The following is a 20,847-nucleotide window of genomic DNA, read 5'->3' as shown; positions in this document are numbered from 1 at the left end:
ATGGCAAGGTTTCAGAATGTGCAGTTGTACAATTTCTCTCTGCTTACCACTCACTCACCCAACTATTATTTTTCTCAACAAATCTCATGGTGAGCAATGGGGGGATAATATCAGGAAAATTATTTGTCCAAATGTTCTGCACTTGCCTTTGGGCCTCTTACAGACCCTAATGCTACTAGCCAGATCATGTTGTCTTACAAAGCTTAGCCAATTTCTCTCCATTCCTGAAAAGTATCTCCATCTATACCCAGTTTCTATCTGTACTCAGACCAGGTACGTGCCCTCTGTATAGAAGCTATCACAGCTCCTTACTCACCAAAGAAAAGCTTACTTCTCTTGGAATTAAATTCATCATCAAGGTTTTATTACATACTTATGTCTTCCCTTGCCCTACAGAAAAGTATAGTTTTTATTTTGTCTGGAATTTTTTTATTACCAAAGGAGTGACTATCTTTAGCATCCTTCTATATCCTGACCAGAAACAGAAGCCTCAGAGGAAGTAGATTGTCATTAAAACAGATTACTCTTTACTGGTGCATCACTGCATGACCCAGGTGACTGAGAGGCATACATTTGAGACAACTTTCTACTCTCAGCAGGGAGCCATTATATCTGTACAGAGCAGAGTATTACTGCAAGCTTTCTCCTGCCTGGTTTGCATCTCTGGCCAAAACTATTTTTTATATCTTTCCATATTTTTCCTTCATCTAGCCATTCTCTGATTTTTAAAACAGGATGATTTGTAGTAAGTATGTAGGTTTATCTGACTATAAAAACTCATGGGAAATCTGCAGAGCTTTCTTTCTGTTCTATCAGAAACAGATGTTTATTGCTGTAGTGGAAAAACAGACTGAATGTTTATTTCTCAAAGATACTGTATTCTGGTTCTGGAGCTACCCTTACAGAACCTCGCAAACTTTTCTAGACTTCAGTCCCCTGGTTTCTAAATGACCTCTAAATATCTTCTAGTGCTAAACTTCAGGTATATGTAGCCCAAGACCCTCTTAAAGGAACGAGTAAAATTGACCAAAGTAATTTATGTCATTGCTCTTTAAGTCACCTTTAAGTTCTGATTTGGCTGGACCAATGGCTAGAATTGGCCTAGCCTGGTCTTAGACTGGTGAGCCATCCCATCTTACTGTAATCTTTTTTCTATTACCTGTAATCCTGTGGATACAGAGTAGGAAGCAGCCTCCAAGTTCTGCCAATAAAAGGCATTGCCAGACCACAGTCAAATCAGGAGGTATCAGTTACTCTCTTCTAATTTAAACCTCTTTATACCCAAAAACATCAACCTTAATATTCTATCATCCCTCAAAGATTTAATAATATTATTTTTCTTCAAATAAACAGAATAACTTTTTTAGAATATTTTTACATAGGTTTATTTGAGCCAAACTGACATGTGCCGGGGAGCAAGTTCTCAAATGTGCCAGGGAGCAAGTTCTCCCCAAGCAGAATAATTTTTAAACATCATAGCAGTAACACTATAGTACTCCTGAGATATGATACAAAAACTTAGGTTAATTTCTGGATGACAGATTCATAAGGGACTCTTCAGGGAAGCCAGGGAATAAGAACTACACCTTTACTATTTCAAGAAATTTGTCTCTGTGGCCAACTACTGTGCTCTCCCACGGACTTCTCTTCCTCCCATGAATCTTCCCTCAGTTCTGCTTGAACTTGATGAAACTCTGAATAATAAAATAACAATAATTCTTTCAAGGTTACTTTGTGAGCTTTAGATTTTAAAAAGCATATGTACACACTTTATCTCGTAGACTGATGACAGTCTTTTCATGATGGGATAGTGGAACTAGCTATGGATCTGGTCCAAAGTGCTATATTGCTCATGAAATTCAACCAAGTCAGCAAAATCAAGGTTCTGATTTGTGCTGGAGTGAGTGTGAATGACTGAAACAAGTTTTCAATTAAAATTTAGCTGTGGCTTGATTCCTTGTAGAACGTGATGCTTTAAGAGATATTCTGAATGAAGAAAAGTCTTTTAAGATCATACATCTTTGGAAGACGATACTCTACTGTTAAAGAATCACAAAAGACACTAAAAACCATTTATTAATGGTTTTTCAATAAAGAAAATTATTTACATTTTTGTTCAACACAATGGTTCCAAAATTATTTGATTATAAATTTTTTTTCCTACTTTGAAAGCACTGAAATTCTCTGAGGTTAAGTTGACCTGACAAACCCTGAGTAAGAAATCATGTATGGAAGTGGGGCCAAGTGTGTTTCTAAAAGACTTTATCCCACGTGTGAAGGTTTTCTTCATTCAAGCATGGGAGTAGACTTGGAATCTCAGAACGGCTCTGTCAGATGGATATATGGCTAAGGGGTGCTATGGCCCCTAAAGCTGGCTTCCAACTCTTTCTTTCACAGTTAACCTTGGTGACATAAACTTGGGGCTGCATTTTTCTCAAATGTATGAATTGATAGAGCCAAAATAAACACAACTCCAAATGTAAACGAAAGAGCTCCTAAGTCTACTGCTTCTCAGTGCCTAAAGCAAAAGTTTTATACTTAATCACTTCTTTAAGTAGCTATTCATACCTGGGCTTTCCAAGGGAATAGGAAACCATTTTGTTCTCTGCTGTACTCTATAATTCAGAAGATATAATTTATGAGCTGTTGCAGAGGCCAAGAACAGAAATGTCCCCAGCAGAAGATACAATGCTTTAAGAACAATGAAATGCTCTCTCTATAGCAAAAGGAAAAAGCAGATGTTAAGAGCCTTAGGATCTATTAACAAAATTAATTAAGTGCACATGTGCTGAGGTGATGGCTACTGCTAAAGTTGGTCTAAGTTGCCTATTGATGTTTTAATGTTTGGACTAGTTGGTTTTTTTCCCATGTCACTTTCCCACAGTTAACCTTGACTCTGTTGTTGACCTAACCTAAGCTTTGCATACTTTCTATTTCATCAGGAAAAGGTTAGGAATTTATAAAACAAAGTGAACAAGCCTCTGAGATTGGTTACTGGAATGGTTACTTTTCTGCTGAAAATTTTAAATCTAAAACAAAATGAAGAAATCAGGCTTGTATGCATCAGGTAGCTTGTGCATCTATAGCACAAATTAGGTACAAGGCACCAAAAGGAAAAATATGTAGAAATGAGGTTACTTGGTAGTATTCAGAGGATCAATTTGTTTCTAACACACACATTTCTGGACACATATATTGAAATGAATTAAACATGTCTTGACAGATTATTAAGTTGCTTAGATACAAGCAATTCAGAGAAAAATGGAGGATGTATCCATAAACACAGTTATAAAAAGTACAAATGATCTTTTTGATCTCCAGTAGGTAATGATTTAATGGAAATGTTAATGAGAATACAGCCTGAGAATTATTGTAAAAGTATAGAACTTACATTAGCAGTCAGAAAGAATCTGTTAAGTCCCATGAATGCAGAATTGAGAAGGAAGAGTAAATTTGAAGACTGTTTTGTTGATGAAAAAACTAGAGTTCCAGTAATTGCATAACCAGAACCATCTACTGGGCCCAGAGCTAAAACAACTCGCCACAGCTTTAATGGAAACCAACAGCAGAATCCGGAATCACACAGTTTCCCACCAAGGCTTTTGCTTCATGTCCAGGAAAGGGGCCTTTGTCCCTGAAAGCTGCAGGCTGGGTCATTGCAGTAAGAGTAAGAAAATTTACGGCTAAGTAAATCTCACTGGCAAACAGTAAAGTACATCAAAGATTTTTGAAAATGGTTTTGTATTCTCAATAATCCTGAATAACTTGGGAACACCTGATTGAGGATTATTCCTTTGAGAGAGGACTTAAGGTATTTTAAAAATTATGTCACCAGTTTATGGCCATACCACCCTGAATAAGCCCAATCCTGTCTGATCTCAGAAGTTAAGCAGGGTTGGGCCTGTTTAGTACTTGGATGGGAGACCACCTAGGAAGACCAGGTGCTGTAGGCGTAAAAAAATAAAAAATAAGGGTTTGTAAGCTGACAAGGTCCTTGCACCTAAAAAAATAAAATAAATAAAATAATAATAAAAAAATTGTGTCACGAGATGGAATTCTTTTCACTTTATCTGTAAAATTAGATTATTTACATATCTATTTTTCCATTCTTCATGGTGAAAAGATACTTTTAATTGTTCTTTGAACTGAAATGATTCAGGGAACTTTCCCAACATGGATGATCTCTTAAACCAACGTTTGCATGCCATTTTTTTTCAACTTCCATCAGATACATTGTAATCTCAACTGTAAATTGGTTCCATTGTTATTCAGATGTATTTATGCCAGAAGTGGACCAAAGTACCAGACTTATTTGGGGGAAAATAATTTTATCCCTGATGCAGAACTTGCAACATCCTTCATGTCTTTCTTCTTCATAGCCTGAATCATTCATTTACCATAAATACATCAAGTACCTCATAATTGCTGCCTGGAAATTTAGGTTTTTCTTAACATACAAGGATGACAATTAAATCATTAAGATTTAAACATATTTTTCCTACCTCAACAATCAACTCACCTGGTACTATTTTCAAGATGACTGCGTAGAGGGCAGTTTGAAGCAATGAAAGAGAGAAATTGATTAGTCCATACAACCACCAAACCCTTGACACAACTCATTGTGGTCCAGCCAAATGAATTTTCTTGGGAAAAAAAATACAACCCTTTTATACAGTGCCTTTAACTGTGGCAAAGATTAAATTATGGAACCACTAGCTACATCACCAAATTTAGTCAAAGCACTTGCAATGAACTTTCTCTGATTCAGCACTGAATTCTATTTTTTTCCCAATTAAAAGAAAATGTTTCAACCATGACTAGAAAAGGAGAAAAGGGGGAAATCAACCACTGAATCTTTCTAATGTCTGGACAAATCTGAAATAACTTTTCAGATTATAAGATATATGTATGTATAGCTGGCTAGAGATGGCAGAAAAGAAAGCATTTGTTTCAAGGGTAGACAACAAGGTGTTTTCTGCTTGGCTTGGTCTAGTTCCTGGCACTTCCCTCAACTGTGACAAATACCAATGGCACAGGCTTTCATTCTTCAGAGCTTTTATGTTTCTTTTGTTAAAAATCCGTTTCCCTTGCCCATATTCCTTCACTCTAGTTCTAATTCCTATGTTGCAGCCTGACGCTACAGCAGGAAGAATAAAAAGAGTTATATTTTTGAAGCTCTGTTGCCTAACTAAGCTTTGCAGAAACAGGGCTGGTAACACGCTCTCTGCATATCACCCATAACACAGGATTGTCTTGCCATGAATAGTCACTTGCAAAGATTGGGTTTACCTACTACCATTAACCAAAAGGTACATGGAGTTTCTATGTGACTTATGTTATCTTTTTATTTAGGTAAAATTCATATACATAAAATTCATCATTTTAAACATCTGAAAGTAGCTTTTCTTTTTAACCATCATTTAATGGTTTTAGTATGTTTACAACATTGTGTAACCATCACCACTATCTAGTTCCAGAACATTTTCATCACTCCATGAGGAAGCCTCAAGCCCTTTAAGCAGTTATTTCCTATTTTCCGTTCACCTCAGCCCCTGGTGACCACTAATCTGCTTTCTGTCTCTATGAACTGATGTTTCATGTAAAGGGAATCATACAGTATGTAATCTTTGTGACTGGCTTTTTTTACTTACCATATTGTTTTCAAGGTGCATCTATGTCGTAGCATGTATTCATATATCATTCCTTTTTATAGCTGTATAATATTGCATTATATGGATATACCACATCTTGTTTACCCATTCTTCAGTTGATGGACATTTGGGCTGTTTAGACCTTTTTGCTGTTACAGCTATTCTTAATAGTGCTGCTGTGAACATTTGTGTACAAGGTTTTATTTAAACATCTGCTTTCAATTCTTTTGTGCATATACACAGGAATAGAATTGTTGTGCTACATAGTAATTCTATATTTAACTTTCTGAGGAATCTACAAACTGTTTTCAATTGCAGCTGAACTGTTTTACATTCCCAACAGCAATGCATGAGAATTCCAATTTCTGCAATTCTTGCCAACTCATTGTTAGTTTCTATTTTTTTATTATAGCTTAGTGTATGTAAAGTGGTATCTCATTATGCTTTTGACTTGCATTTCCCTGATGATTAGAAATGTTAAGCATTCTTAATGTGCTTATTGGCCATTTGAATAACTTCTTTTTTAGAGCAATATCTAAGTCTTTTGCCTATTGTTTTAATTGGGTTTTGTTCTTTTGTTGTTGAGTTGTGTTCTTTATATATTCTAAATACCAGACCCTTAACAGATATGTGATTTGCAGTTTTTTTCTCCCATTCTGTGGATTGTTTTTTCACTTTATTTATTTATTTTTAATTAAATTTATTGGTGTAACATTGGTTAATAAAATTATGTAGGTTTCAAGTGTACAATTCAATAATACATGATCTGTATATTGCATTGTGTGTTCACTACCCAAAGGCAAATCTCCTTCCACTTGGCTTTTACAACGCTGGCCCTATGTGAAATTTGAAGTACTGTCTGTAGTCAGACCTCAGTTCCTTCATTTCTCTTATACTATACTCCGTAAGGATCAGAAAATTTTTTTTTCTGATAAATTTATTCACACTGCAGATTAAATGACTAATAAAGCCTAATGGTGTACCCTCCTACTAAAGTTATAAGTTTCTCAGTAGGTAAAAAAGGAAGCAAAGGAATTAATGAAATTTCAGGGATTGATGAGCGTGGCAGGCATGGAATGCCTTTCTGTTGCTTCCGAAATCACACTAAGTTAATACCTCCAATTCTATTTAAAGATTCTAGTCTTAGGTCTAATTTACAAAAGCCAGTGATGCCAGTGGACAAAAAAGGGGCCACATACTAAACCTGACAAGCTCAGGGGAGGCCAGCATAGTGGTCCCTACAAACTCAGAAACCAAAAGTAACCACATAGGATGATCTGAACATAAAAATTTCTAACTAAAAGCTTGTCATAGTGGGTATTCATGTCCTAGGCCTGTAGCTTCCTTGAAAAAGGTTAATCTTTACCTTAAGTGAGCCTGTCTATTGCCTTTTTGCATCTAACATAACATACCTTTGAAATGTCAGAGTTATCTCCTTTTCTAGACGGCTTTGGGCACACCCACAACACCAGAGCACGAGACCACAGAACCCCTTTTGTTATCTTATTCCCTGAATACCATCTCCATGTGCTATAAATGTTAATTATTAACGATCCTGTGCCTGCCAATGTAAAAAAAGTTTGTGTCTCTTTGATTAACTTTTTATCCAATCCCAGGGATTTCTCTGCTTTGCTTTCTCCTGCCCACTTAATCAAGCACCAATGGATTTCATATAACCCTCCTTATGTCTCCTCCTTTGATTCTACTATATAAAACAAGCTGCAAAACTGCCATTCTCTAGAATATTTTCTTAGTCCACTGCAATTTTGCTTCCTGGCAATTGTTATCAATTTGGCTCAAAAAAACTCAAAAATTCTCTACAGATTTGGACATTTCTTACATTTACATGCCTCTGTGAAACTCTACAAAGCTTCTGGGGCCTTTGTGAGAAGACACCAGGCCAAGCACATTAATAATTAAATCTTAACATGTTCTGTTTTCAAATAGTTGTGGTTCGCAAGCTTTTGGAAAGTGGATCCTTTTCTTGAGGCTCTTCTCTAAGTCTTGAAACACCACCTCTGAGCTCTCCTCTGTATGTTAGTCTTATAAGCCTTCAGGACACCATAAACTCCATTGAACATGATTGTATTTTCTTTTTTCAATGTGCCCAAGTCAGGCTGTCCTGGGGTTGAAATGAATCCATGGTCTCTTAGCCTTCCATGCCTACATGGGCACCATTTGGATCTTCTCTGCCATTCCCTGGACATGATTCTTCATTTTAACATCACAGATGCTGCTGACAGCTCTAATGATTATGCTTGAAGACAAAACCTAAATTACCCTAATCAACCCACCCAGAGGCCGGCAGGTATGTGGTGCTGTCACAGCGAGTTGGCGATATACAATCTGCTATGAATAGAACTCTTTTCAGCTGCTCTGGCAGAGCCACCTGCCGTCTGTGCCCCACTTCCTGCCAGGAAACTCTGTGACCTTCAGCGGCCAAAGCCAAGTGATTAGAAAACTGGTAGAATTCGTGCCAGGAGTTTGGTCTCTGTGGGTTTTGTTTGCAACTACAGAGAATCAGGAAGCTGCAAAAAAGAACTGCAGAGAAGTGTTTTCCTTATTCAAAAATACGGGGAAAGGATTCTGCCTATACAAAGGTAGCGAAAAGAAGCTCAGGGTGAATCTTTCCTTTTGCAGACCTGCACGAGTAGAATTTAGCCAATGTTTTTCAAAATAAATAAACACCTTTGAGCTACTCACTCATTTAGTAGTGAGAAATGAGACAGAAACATCTAATAGCATAAATCTGCAAGTTAAAAAAAGACAAGCTTAGCAATAAATAATTGGAAATTGAAATTTTAAAAAAAAAACCTTTAAAGTATGAAATAATAGGGATAAATCTGACAAGAGATAAGCAAGACCTGTGCAATGAAACTACAAAATATCGCTGAAAGATCAAAATAAATGGAAAGATATATCATGTTCACACATCAGATGATTCAATATTGGTCAGATGTCAGTTCTTCCTAAAATGATACACAGATTCAGTGAAATCCTAATTAAAATTCAAATAGACGTTTTTGTAGAAATTGACAAACCAGTTCTAAAATTCATATGCAAGTGCAAAGGACCTAGAATAACCAATGTGATTTTGAAAAAAAAAGTTAGAGCACTAATGCTACTTGATTTCAAGACTTCCAAAGCAACAATATGAAAATATTGTGGCAATGTTATGAAGATGGATCAATAGAAGAGAACAGAGAATCCAGAAATGGACCCACTCACATATGGACAGCTGACTTTTGACAAAGATACAAAGACAATTCAGAGGAGAAAGGTATTTTTTTCAACAAAAAGTGTTGGAATAATTAGATATCCATAGGCAAAAATATAACTTTGATCCACATTTTGCACAATTTACAAAAATTAATTCCAATGAGTCATAGACTGAAAGATAAAACCTACAAATACAAAACTTCTAGAAGAAAACAAGAAAAAAATCTCTGTGACCTGAGTTAAGCAAAGATGTCTTGGATCTCACACCAAAATACAATCAATTAAATTAATAACTTAAACATCATAAAAATGAAAACTTATGCCCTTTAAAGACATGGCTTAAGAAAACAAATAGACAAGCCACCAACTGGGAGAAGAAATATTTAAAATCAGAATAGATGTCATATAGCTAATAAAGGATTTGTATCAAAAACATATAAAAAGCTCTCAAACTCAGTAATTAAAAAAAACGCAATTTCAAAAATGCACAGAAGATGTGAATAGATGATTAAATCCAAGTTGTTTAAAAAGAAGACCATTATCATAGTGGTAAGAGAAAACACACCACACTCAGTCTTTTAGCACCATTGTCTATAATAGCAGCAGGAGGAACTGTAACAACAAGCAGCTCTGACTTTGGGAGAGCTTCCATCCAATCCATTGTTTCGTCTAAAGGTCTTCAACATTCCAGAAGAAGATACAAAGATAGCAATAGCACATGGTAAATGCTCAACTTCATTAGTCATTAGAAAAATGCAAATTAAAGCCACAATGAGATTCCACTGCACACCTATAAGAATAATTAAAATTGATTAAGATTGGCCATAACAAATATTGATGAGGACTCAGAAGAACTGAAACTTTCATACACAACTGGTTAGAATATAATTTGGACTAACTGCTTTAGAAAACAGTTTGGCAGTTTCTTAAAAAGCCAAATGAATACTAAGAGATATTTGCATACCCATGTTTAGAGCAGCGCTATTCATAATAGCCGACAGATTGAAGCAACCCAAATGCCCATGGACAGGTGAATGGATAAAAAAAGTGTGGTATACACATACAATGGAATATTATTCAGCCTTAAAAAGGAAGGAAATCCTGTCATGTGCTACAACATAAATAAAACTTGGAGACATTGTGCTAAGTGAAATAAGCCAGTCACTAAAAGACAAATACTGTCTGATTTCACATATATGAGCTATTTAAAATAGTCAAATTAATAGAAACAGAAAGTAGAATGGTGGTTACCCTGGGTCGCTTAATGGGTATAGAGTTTCAGATTTGCAGGATGAAAAAGTTCTGGAGATCCGTTTCACAACAATGTGAATAAAATTAACACTACTGTACTACACACATAAAATGGTTAAGATGGGAAATTTTACATTGTACACCTTTACCACAATAAGAAAAATGCAAAATAAAATGTAAACATATTTACTACTTGATAAGGCCATTCCACTCCGAGGTACTTACTTATAACAAATGAGAGCACATGTGTACAAATGTTCATAGAAGCCTTATTTGTAATAGCTAGAAACCGGAAATATCCATTAACAGATGGATGGATAAACAAATTGTAGTATAAATGTAAGGGTTTATTTCTGGACTCTCAATTATGTTCCATTGATTTATAAGTCTGTTCTTACACCAGTACCACACTGTCTTGATAACTTTGGAGTAAATTTTGAAATCGGAAGGTGTAAGTTCTCCAACTTTGCTCTCCTTTTTCCAGATTGCTACCTATTCTGGAATTGCATTCAATCTATATATCAATATATCACCAAAGACAGAAATCCAACAGTCTTGTGCAAATCCTGGCCTTGCACAAGCTTGCTTTGTTGCCCTGGAGAAGCCTCTTGACAGCTTTGAGCCTTGAAAGTCATTGGACTACCAAGGGGATTGGTCAGATGAGTACACCCGGACTTATGGAGACACGCTCTTTTTTTAATTTTTTTTTTGTTTGTTTTTCGATTACAGGTTGGTGTACAATATTGTGATTAGACATTTATATAACTTACAAAGTGATCACCCCGATAAATCTAGTGCCCATTTGACACCGTAAATAGTTATTACAATATTATTGACTATATTCCTTAGGCTATACTTTACATCCCCATGACTTTTGTAACTACTAATTTATACCTCTTATTTCCTTTCCCCACTTCATCCATCCCCTCCAACCTCCCTCCCATCTGGCAACCATCAAAATGTTCTCTGTATCTATGAGTTTATTTATATTTTGTTTGTTTGTTTATTTTGTTTTTTAGATTCCACATATAAGTAAAATCATACGGTATTTGTCTTTCTCTGATTGACTTATTTCACTCAGAATAATATCCTATAGGTCTATTTATGTCATTGCAGATGGCAAGATCTCATCCTTTTTTATAGCTGAGTAATATCCCATTGTGTATATGTACCACTTCTTCTTTATCTATTCATCGATTGAGGGACACTTAGGTTGCTTCTATATCTTGGCTATTGTAAATAATGCTGCAGTGAACATATAGATTCACATCTTTTCAAATTAGTGTTTTGAGTTTCTTTGTATAAATACTGAGAAGTAAATTACTAGGCCCTTCTTTGTCGTATAGCCTTGTTTTAAAGTCTATTTGTCTTGTATAAATATTACCATCCCAGTTTTCTTTTGTTGTTGTTGTTGTTATTGTTGTTGCTGTTTCCGTTTACATGAAATATCTTTTTCCATCCCTTTAATTTCAGTCTGTGTGTCTTTCAAACTCAAGTGAGTCTCTTGTAGGCAGCATGTGTAAGGGTCTTGTTTTCTTATCCTATCTAGCCACCCTATCTTTTGATTGGAGCATTTAATCCATTGACATTTAAAGTAATTGTTGATATATATGTGGTTATTGCCATTTTATTATTCTTTTTTTTTCTTTTTTTCTTTTTTCTTCTTCTTGTTGAAGTTCTCCCTGAGATCATTAAGCATCCTTATAATCAGTGTTTTAGACTCTTCGTTTGGTGTAGAAGCCTTTGACCTTACCTTTTCTATAAAGCCACAGTATCCTTACTCTCTGTTCTGTGTCCCTTTTCTGTTTTTTATTCCACAAAACTTATTAAACACCTATTATGTGCTAAACACTCTTCCAGGGGATAAGGACAGAGTAATGAACGTCAGATAATCCTTAGGTTCAAAGAGTTTACATTCTGGAGAGAGAGGGGGAAACAGATAATAAAAATAAATAAATAAAAGCACAAATAAACATATAGGGTAATTTTAAGTACTAAGTGCTTTGAAGAAAAAAATACAGATAAATATCAAAGAGAGTTGCTTTAGCCAGAATAGTCTATTAGTTGGAATTAAGTTGGTAACAAGATCCAAAATAGTGCTTGACCAGAGGCCGGAGTAGCAGAGAGGCAAGCCCAAAAGGGAGGACCGAAGGGAGCTGCAAGGACAAAAAATTATCCCTTGTGAAGCAAGTCTCCTCCGGGCCTCAGCTATGTTGGCTTCCAACCCCAGCCATGAGGCAATTATGCAGAAATAGGAGGACTTGTTATTGACTGGAAGTCACCAAAAATAGAAAATTCAAGGATGCTAGTGTGCAAAGAGCAATGGTGAAGTCCAAAACATTTTTAAAAGAAGGCCATTATCATAGTCAATGTCAAGAAAGAACACACCACACTCAGCCCCTTAGCACCATTGTCTAAAACAGCTGCAGCAGGAACAGTAATGACAAGCAGCTCCAAGTATGGGAGAGCTTCCACCCAATCCATTGTTTCACTGAAAGGTCCTCAACCTTTCCAACCTAGAACTGCACCATCACATACTCATCCTTACTCTCAGCCTTAAGAAGGGAACTACCGCCCAGGAAATGGCTGACAGCTTCACTTGGGGGAGATTTACATAGAGCCCTCTGAAATATGGAGTCTTTTCTTGTCTTGAAATAGTTTGCCTGCCAGGCTTCTGTAGTCATACCATAACACCACCTGCTGGCCTTGCATTCACCTTAGGGAGTATATTGTCTCTACTCCGAACTAGTTAGCCCTGAGCAAAACTCAGAAGAATTTATTTTAGTGCCTGTCCTGCTGCCCAGCTACTTCCCCTTTTTGGAGCCTATTTTTTCAGTGAAGAGATTGACCTAAGTCATTTGTGAAGTTCTTTGCACATCACATGTCCCATGACATTTGGAAAGTACCTAGCTTGGCATCTGGTACCAACTACTGACTGGCTACTCCAACAGGCTTGATTTATACCCTGAGCTTCTGACCCGCCTCTACTTTCTCTTCAAAACTTATTCATTCTGTGTCCCATTCCTTCAGAGTCTTAATCAAAGTATTCCAGTTACTTAGTATCTGTTTTCTCCATCCTGTCAATGGGTTATCCTGACAAGAAGCAAATCAGAATATAACAAATAGTATCACATTTTTGAGAATTATGTCTTTGAGAACCATGCACCTACATTATGATCACAGTGCTTCACTGAGCGAATAGCAATAATATAAAAGTACTTAGAAAACTCCAGATCGATTTATTTGGGTTTTTGTCATGGACTTTCGGAATACTGAATCCCAAATTTCGATTATGGCTTCTCAAGCAGAGATCTAACATGAGCTAAGATGCCAGCCATACAAATATGCTGAAGACATAGAAAAGAGTTTGAAGTAGATTTGCCCCTGGTGAAATACAGTACCAGGTGCACTTCTAGTCCAAGAACTAGGCCTGCAGCCCCCAAAAGGAATGTGGTCCCTGGTCACAACATGTCCAAGAAATATCAGGTTTAAGAAATAAGGAGCAAATGTAAGCTGAGAAGGGAAATGAGGGTAAGGGATGAGGAAAGGGAAGTATATATAATGCTCTATACCTCTCTATTTCTATGCAAGAAAGAGGCGGGTCAGAAGCTCAGGGTATAAATCAAGCCTGTTGGAGTAGCCAGTCAGTAGTTGGTACCAGATGCCAAGCTAGGTACTTTCCAAATGTCATGGGACATGTGATGTGCAAAGAACTTCACAATATTTAACTAATAATCTAGTTAAATATTTCTGAAAGCCTTCTAAATGCCAGACCCTGTTCTAAGTCCTGGGGATACAGCAGCAAAAAAGCAAACAAAATTCCCGTCCTCATTGATCAAACATTCTAACTGAAGGAGGTAGAAGATAAACACAACATATCAACAAAATATATCATGTGGTAGAAGTACTATGGAAGAAATACAGCAGGCACAAGGGACAGGGAATGTTTGGGGCATTGTCATTTTAAGTAGAGTTGTCAGGGTAGGCCTGAGTGAGAAGGTGACAGTTAAGTAAATGCCCAAGGGAGATGAGAGAGTGAGTTGTGTGAACATTTGGGCTAAAGTATCCAGGCAGAAGAAACAGTGAGTGCAAAGGTCCTGAGGCAGGAGCATGATTACATTTGAGGATCAGCAAGGAGATCAGTGTAGCTAGGTCAATCCATGGGGAGCCCAGTAGTAGGTGAGGACAGAGAAGTAATGAAGAACCAGTTTATGCAGTCTTAAAAGCTTTTGATAGTGCTTGGCTTCTACTCTGCATGAAATAGGGGAACTCTGAGGGTTTTAAGTGGAGTGATATCCAATTTACATTTTAACAGGTTCACTCTGGCTGCAAGGTAGAGAATGACTGAAGGGGGCAGGAGCAGAAAGATCAATAGTGAGGCTGTTGCAATACTGTAGGTGAGAAATGATAGTGACTTAGAGTAAGGTAAGGGTGATGAAGGTGGCCAGAAGTGTTAGGATGTGGATGCATTTTGAAGGTGGAGCTGACAGCATTAACAGCTAGATTATAAAAGGGAGAGACAAACAGAGACAGAGACAGAAGGAGAGAAACAGGAGAGAGAGAAGAGTTAAGAATGGCTCCAAGATTTCTAGTCTGAACTGCTGAGGTGGGGAAACTTCTGGTGGGAGCAGATTTGGGGAGGAGGAGGACGAGAAGCTCAGTTTTGGACTTTAAACCCGAAACATCTTTTAAACTTATAAGTGGAGAGATTCAAAGGCAGTTAGCTATATGTGCCAATGCCTGTGAGGGGTGAAACAATTGTTTAAAATAGTCCTAATGATGACAGACCATATGTGAGAATTAGAGGTTGAATGAGATAGAAAAAGTATTTCTCAATTATTCTCTCAATCACTCATTCATTCATTCTTTTATTCACTAAATATCCATGTAGCCCAATCTCTTCATGGAGTCACTTTCAAACAAGCACAAGTTAGCAAACAAAACTAATCTAAAAAATGAACCAATCTTTATTTTTGATTGAAGAGGACCCAGAAGATTCATTCAGCACTCATCCCTCCTTTGCCATCCCCCACCACAATTTTCCTGTCTGGCTCCTAGGGAGGGAACCACCTGAAAAATGAGTTTTTCTCAAACATGCAGATTTCCTGGTGAACAAAATTTCCCACTTTATTATAAGATACAGTGATAAAGAGACAGTGAACCAATATTTGCAAGAAGTTCAGAAATACCATGGAGATGTACAGGGAGTTTGCTCTAAAACAGAGGTTCTCAGCACTGACTGCTCATTAGCATCACCTGGGGGTATTTTAGAAAGTACTGATATCCATACCCACACTAGGTATTGGATTTAATTGATCCAAGGTAGGTAGGCCTGGTTATTAGTAGTTTTTAGAACGTACTCCAGGTAGTTCTAATGTATAGTTGGGTCTAACCAAAACCTCTAACCTAAGGTGTTAGGTCACTGAGATACAGTGATTTTAAATTGAGATTGACATAATAGTGAATTAGATGAAGTGGGTAGTAGAAAGGTAGGGTGAGAGAGCATTCCAGGTAAAGGGAATAACCATGAAAAATATGCTAATACAAGACGTCCTGGTTTCAGAAAGCCAAGAGAGCAACCTCTATAACCGTTTTAGCTATTCCTTAGGGTGGAGGAGTTGTGCCCCAAAGAAGAACATTTACTTCCTGATTTCCCACAAAGCCATATGGGAAATGATCTAAAGAAAACTCACCATCAAATAGAGCTGGCACTGCCATGGGAATAATAGAGTATGTAGATAACAAAAGGACTAGGTCTCTTCACTTCCCTGGATAGAAACAGATTCGGTTCGCAGTTTTTGCACATGTAACTACTATGTTTAAAACTAAATTACCCATGTCTTGGGACCCCTGAGAAAAAGTGCTCATGAATATAATTCCACCTTGATTTAATGGATTTTCAGAGACAAAGCTAAGATTCTCTAGGTGCAGGATAGAGGAACTATCACATAAAAATATGTTCATCCTGAATAGTTACCCTATTTGGTTGGAAAAGAGAAAATATTAACCAAAAAAGTGTAAGATTTGACTCTCATGTTACTAAAAACCTATAGGAAAGAATCTTTATTTTACTCTCCTCATCTAAGGAGCTGGGACCATATCTCAGTAATCATTTTAACCCTCGCAGCTTCTGAACATGGCTTTGTTCATAGTATAATCATGTCTGGAGACCAGTTTGATTGATGCTCATTTCTCCCTCCCGCTAGTTCTAAACATTATTTGATAATCTTCAGCTTTTGTCCTTGTCTTTCAATTGCTTATGGTTTGGGAGAATTAATGAAGCTGGGGATAAAAAGATTTTGTTTCTGAGCATAAAGACTTTATGGTCTTTCCAAAAGATTTTTTTTTCTACATTATATATTTCCTTTCTTTGCTGATGACGAAAATGATGTTTGCCAGGAAATATTTGTCTTCTTGTATGCCTGATGGTAGTCATGATGGAAATAGAAATTAGAATGATCCTTCCTTGTACCATATTGTGTCTTTATTTCAACTGCATTTGGTTTGGGGTGACAGAGAGGCAGAGGAAACTTGTTCAAATAATGTGAACTTGGGGTAAACTTTCCAATGTAACCATCTTTTGAATTTCATCTATACTCTGAAATAAATTATTGAGAGCAAATTACTCTCTTATAACAAATTTTTTGTTTGATCAGACCAAAAGAAGAGATTTCTTTTTAAATTGAGGCAGAAATTTGGGGCCCTAAACAAGCTTTAGATGTGTCCACTGCTCTTCAGAACACTGCTGATGTGTCCTCTTTGAATTCATAGAGTCGATACAATATATTTTATTGAATCATATGGTCAATATATTTTAAAGAAGGTCACCTTTTTATGTACCCATATGCAAGCATTAACTTTTCATCAGTTGCCTTGAGGTAGGAATGAAATGGTCATGGAGCTGCTTTCACTGGAAAGTATTTGCAAAGTAACTTTGCTTTGGAAATAGTAAAAAGGGAAAGAAATTTTCTTTTATTTTTTAAATATTTGGGTACATATTATGAAACAAATACAGTGCTATAGATGAAAAAATAATGAATAAAACATGACTCCTGCCGTTAAATAGCTCTTATCTGAGCTCGGTCTTGGAGGACGGGTGGGAGCTAGCTAGCAAGGGGGAAAAAAAGGTGTTGTAGGTGGGGGAAAAACATCATTTTCAATGGCACAGAAATGTGAAAAAGTAAAGAGATCTTCAGAGTAACTGGAGCTCTGGACTCATAGGAAAAAACGGAAGTTGAGTCTAAGATGATGAATTGAGAAGTAGCAGAATGTACTGGTGGACAGCAGAGAGTTTGGCCTGGGTTCAAACCTTGGCTTCTTCATTGACTAGCTATTTAACCTCTGCACATTATTCTTCATCTGTAAAATGGGGATGATGATAATAGATCATGGGTGCTAAAAGCAATGCCTGGTATGGTTTGCCAAGTTAAGGCAACAGTTCATCCTGAGATAATGAGGACCAGTGCTAAAACGGTGTCAGTGGTAAGGAGAGGAGAAGCCAATTGCAAAAGATGTTTCTTGTATAGAAACTCTTGTCAGATGATTGGATTGGGGTCAGTGAGGAAGAGAACAGAAAGGAAGTGGTCAAGAATAGCAATCATGTTTATAGCTTGAGAAACCTGAGATGGTAGGGCCTATGATAAAGATCAGAATATAGGAGGTAGAAAAGGTTTCTTTTGGTTGTGTTTAAAGTTCCCACGTAACAACCAAGAAGAGGTCTCTGTTAGACAATTAGTAATAAGAGTATGGAGTTTGAGAAATAATAAAAATAAAGGATTTGAGAGTTGTCAGTATAGAAATGGTAGTTGAAGTCAAAGGTCTTTAAAGTGAAAATATATAAACCAGGTTTTCTCAACCCTGATGCTATTGACATTTTGGAATGGATAATTCTTTGCGCTGATGATGGGAGGCTGTCATGTATATTCTAGGATGTGTAGCAGCTTCCCTGGCCTTTACCTACTAAATGACAATGGCACTTTCCCTCTTAACTGAGACAACTGTGAACGTCTTCAGATATTCCCTAGAGGTCCCCCACCCCAGGGAGGGGTCTGGAATAGAGAATGGCCAGTTGTTGAGAACAATGAGGGTAGAGTAAGGATGGTAAAGAGGGAAACTTAGGCAAATTATATACATGTTGAGCCTCAGCTTCTGAATACATTAATTGTAAACAATTATAGCCATAGCATAGGTATTGTTCTGAGAAGTATTCTGAAGCAGTGAAGTGCTGAACAAATAATACCTATCATAATTAGCCAAAGTTTAAAAATCAACATACGAAACAGGCCAAATGGTGATATTTTTGAGATCCCTTCTCATTAGGGAGTGTTTTGGGTCATCACAAAAGATATTCAGTCATCTTCACTAGTGTTAGCAGTCAGTCCTCACATCATAGGCAAATGTTGATTTCAGATGGCAAAGCGGAGGGCCAGAATTCCAAAACTGTTTTTACATGAGGATCCACTGGCTGTTTAGCTGGATGAAGTATTTCAAGTTCCACTTGTATTCTCAGTTTCTCTGTTCTTTCTGCTCTTCTCCTATCCCCAAAAGGAAAAAAACTGACATTAATGTCAAACAACATATTCCTGGCTTTTCATGAATCTTGGCTGTTACGATTGTTGAACATGAGATTTGTGAAAGTATATATTTTGGTGTTACTTGGAAACATTTTCAAAAAGGTAAACAAAAACCAAGTCAGATGCTGGGTCCTGGTTTTCAACAGCAATAAATAATTCCTTGTATTCTCTTCCACACTCGGCCCTTTTACCACATCGACTCAAGCTATATCTCAAAGGAGGTGACTGAGCACCAAATGGCTCCTATAAATCAAGTGAACTTGCTGTAGAAAATGGTGTAATTGTTATCTAGAAACTATTCCTCACAGCCTTTTGCCTTGGGGAGTAAGTAATCCATTAGCAAAACTGAAACATGTCTCTACTTACTGTATGTCTGTTTCTCCTTTGGGATCTATCTGAAAGTTGTTGGGTCCCTCCTCCCGCACCCCGCCCTAACTCTCTCCAATGAAATAATCTTGAGAAGCAAAGATTTACTGCCTGAAACCGAGAGTAAATGCTCACTCAGCCAACAAAATCTGATCTCCAGCTAAGGGTGAAGGCAACCGGCTGTTAAGTGCCTCAACCTGCTGAACCTGCAAAGCCCCCCACCTCCCACACCACCAGCCTTGAAATGGAAAATTCCTGGGCACAGAAGGGTCAGGCTACGGACAAGGAATTTGCCAGCCATGCTCCCCTGGGCACAAGGACCTTGGCGTCTTGCCAGCCAGCCACTGTTATTAAAAGTAGGGGCTTTTATGCTAGCTTTTTTTAAGTTCACATTTCGGGCAGCTCTTTATTATGATGTGATTATTTTTTTCTCCAAGGCCAGCCTCCACCCTCACATCTTTGGTGGAATGTGTTAATAATTTGCTTTAGGGAGATGAAAGCCTCTTTGATACAAGTAGAATAAACACATGGAACACTGCTCAAAGGTCTAATTTCTACAATAGGAGCCCAGTTTGGGGACTGAGAGTTGAATAGAGAGAACAGTCTCATTTCTGAGTCACTTTTCTCCCGCAGTGTCCCTCCTTTGCATCTGCAGCTCTTTCCTGACTTGTCCAACTGATGACAATGCCAACATCAACTCTAGGACTCTCAAGACAGTTGGCAACCAACAAAGTCCAACTCTAACTGTTGTGGTAAATCTCTAAAATGTTGAAACACAATATAAAGGCAATTTCTTTCTGAATGAAGTTACTTTGTGTGGGCCGAGGATACTTCTAGGTGCTAAATTAAGACCAGTTTCATGATACCATAACATATTAGAGTGGGAAGAATATCCCTGAGTCCAACCTCTTCATTTTATAGATGAGAATATGGATGGTCAGGGAGGTTATATAATGTGTCCGAAGTCAGAGGTCTTCCAAATGCCAGCCACGCCTGTCCTCAGAACTTGTTCTGTTATAATCTCATGGTCCCCAAGGACTGACAGAAGTAAGACAATGACAACAACAACAACAACAACAACAACAACAACAAACCACCCCTTTCCACAGTTTCTCTAACCCCTTCTTTCTGTACTCACCCCCATTTTGGGGTGCCTTTTCTCCACCAACTCTGACTACCACCACAGGAGCCCTTGGGCTGTCTAGAATCCCACTCAGTGGCTTGGTCTCGGTGGTCTGGCATGCTGGAGTGTCTCACCCACAGTTCTCCAAAGCCTCCATCCCATGCCCTCAAGGCCTTGCTTTCTGAAGCCAAATGAATGTACAGAAAGACCCAGCGGACAATGAGTGAATGTGCTATCCCTCTCAAACCTTTAGCAATTCATAGGAATTCCTTTCCGTTCATAGGTATTCATTCGAACATCCTAAAGCCACCCTGGAGAAGACTTGAATATGACTATAGATTGTATTTCTTGGTTTCCTTTGCACATGAGGCCCCTTCAGGTTTCATTTTAATATGCATTCTTGGTAGGTCTGGATACTTCAAAGGAGCTGGTCTGGGGGCAACTTATAATCTGGTGGAGAATCCCAATTAGGGCCTCCAATGGCCAAAGTCCAAGAAATGCTGTCAACTAGGCTTGACATTACCCCAAACTGTAAAATGGGGATCAAACCTGCTCTAAGCAATTCCTCAGGAGTGATATGAACATAATTAAGCATAGGTATTAAAGCAGTTCTTTAAGTAAATGGATGAAAAAAGTCCTATATATTTATGGTAGCGTATTTATC

The 20,847-nt window shown here is 37.5% G+C and overlaps 1 pseudogene; it reads left to right on the top strand.

The window, feature by feature from the left end:
- The first annotated feature begins 3,834 nt into the window (after positions 1-3,834).
- Positions 3,835-3,953, top strand: LOC120608453 (uncharacterized; annotated as a pseudogene).
- Positions 3,954-20,847: the final 16,894 nt, after the last annotated feature.

The sequence above is a fragment of the Pteropus medius genome, unplaced genomic scaffold (genome assembly GCF_902729225.1).
Source record: "Pteropus medius unplaced genomic scaffold, Ma_sr-lr_union100, whole genome shotgun sequence".
Taxonomy (NCBI): Eukaryota; Metazoa; Chordata; class Mammalia; order Chiroptera; family Pteropodidae; genus Pteropus; species Pteropus medius.
The sequence above is the reverse complement of the archived record's forward strand: the minus strand, read 5'-3'. Positions and strand labels throughout refer to the sequence as shown.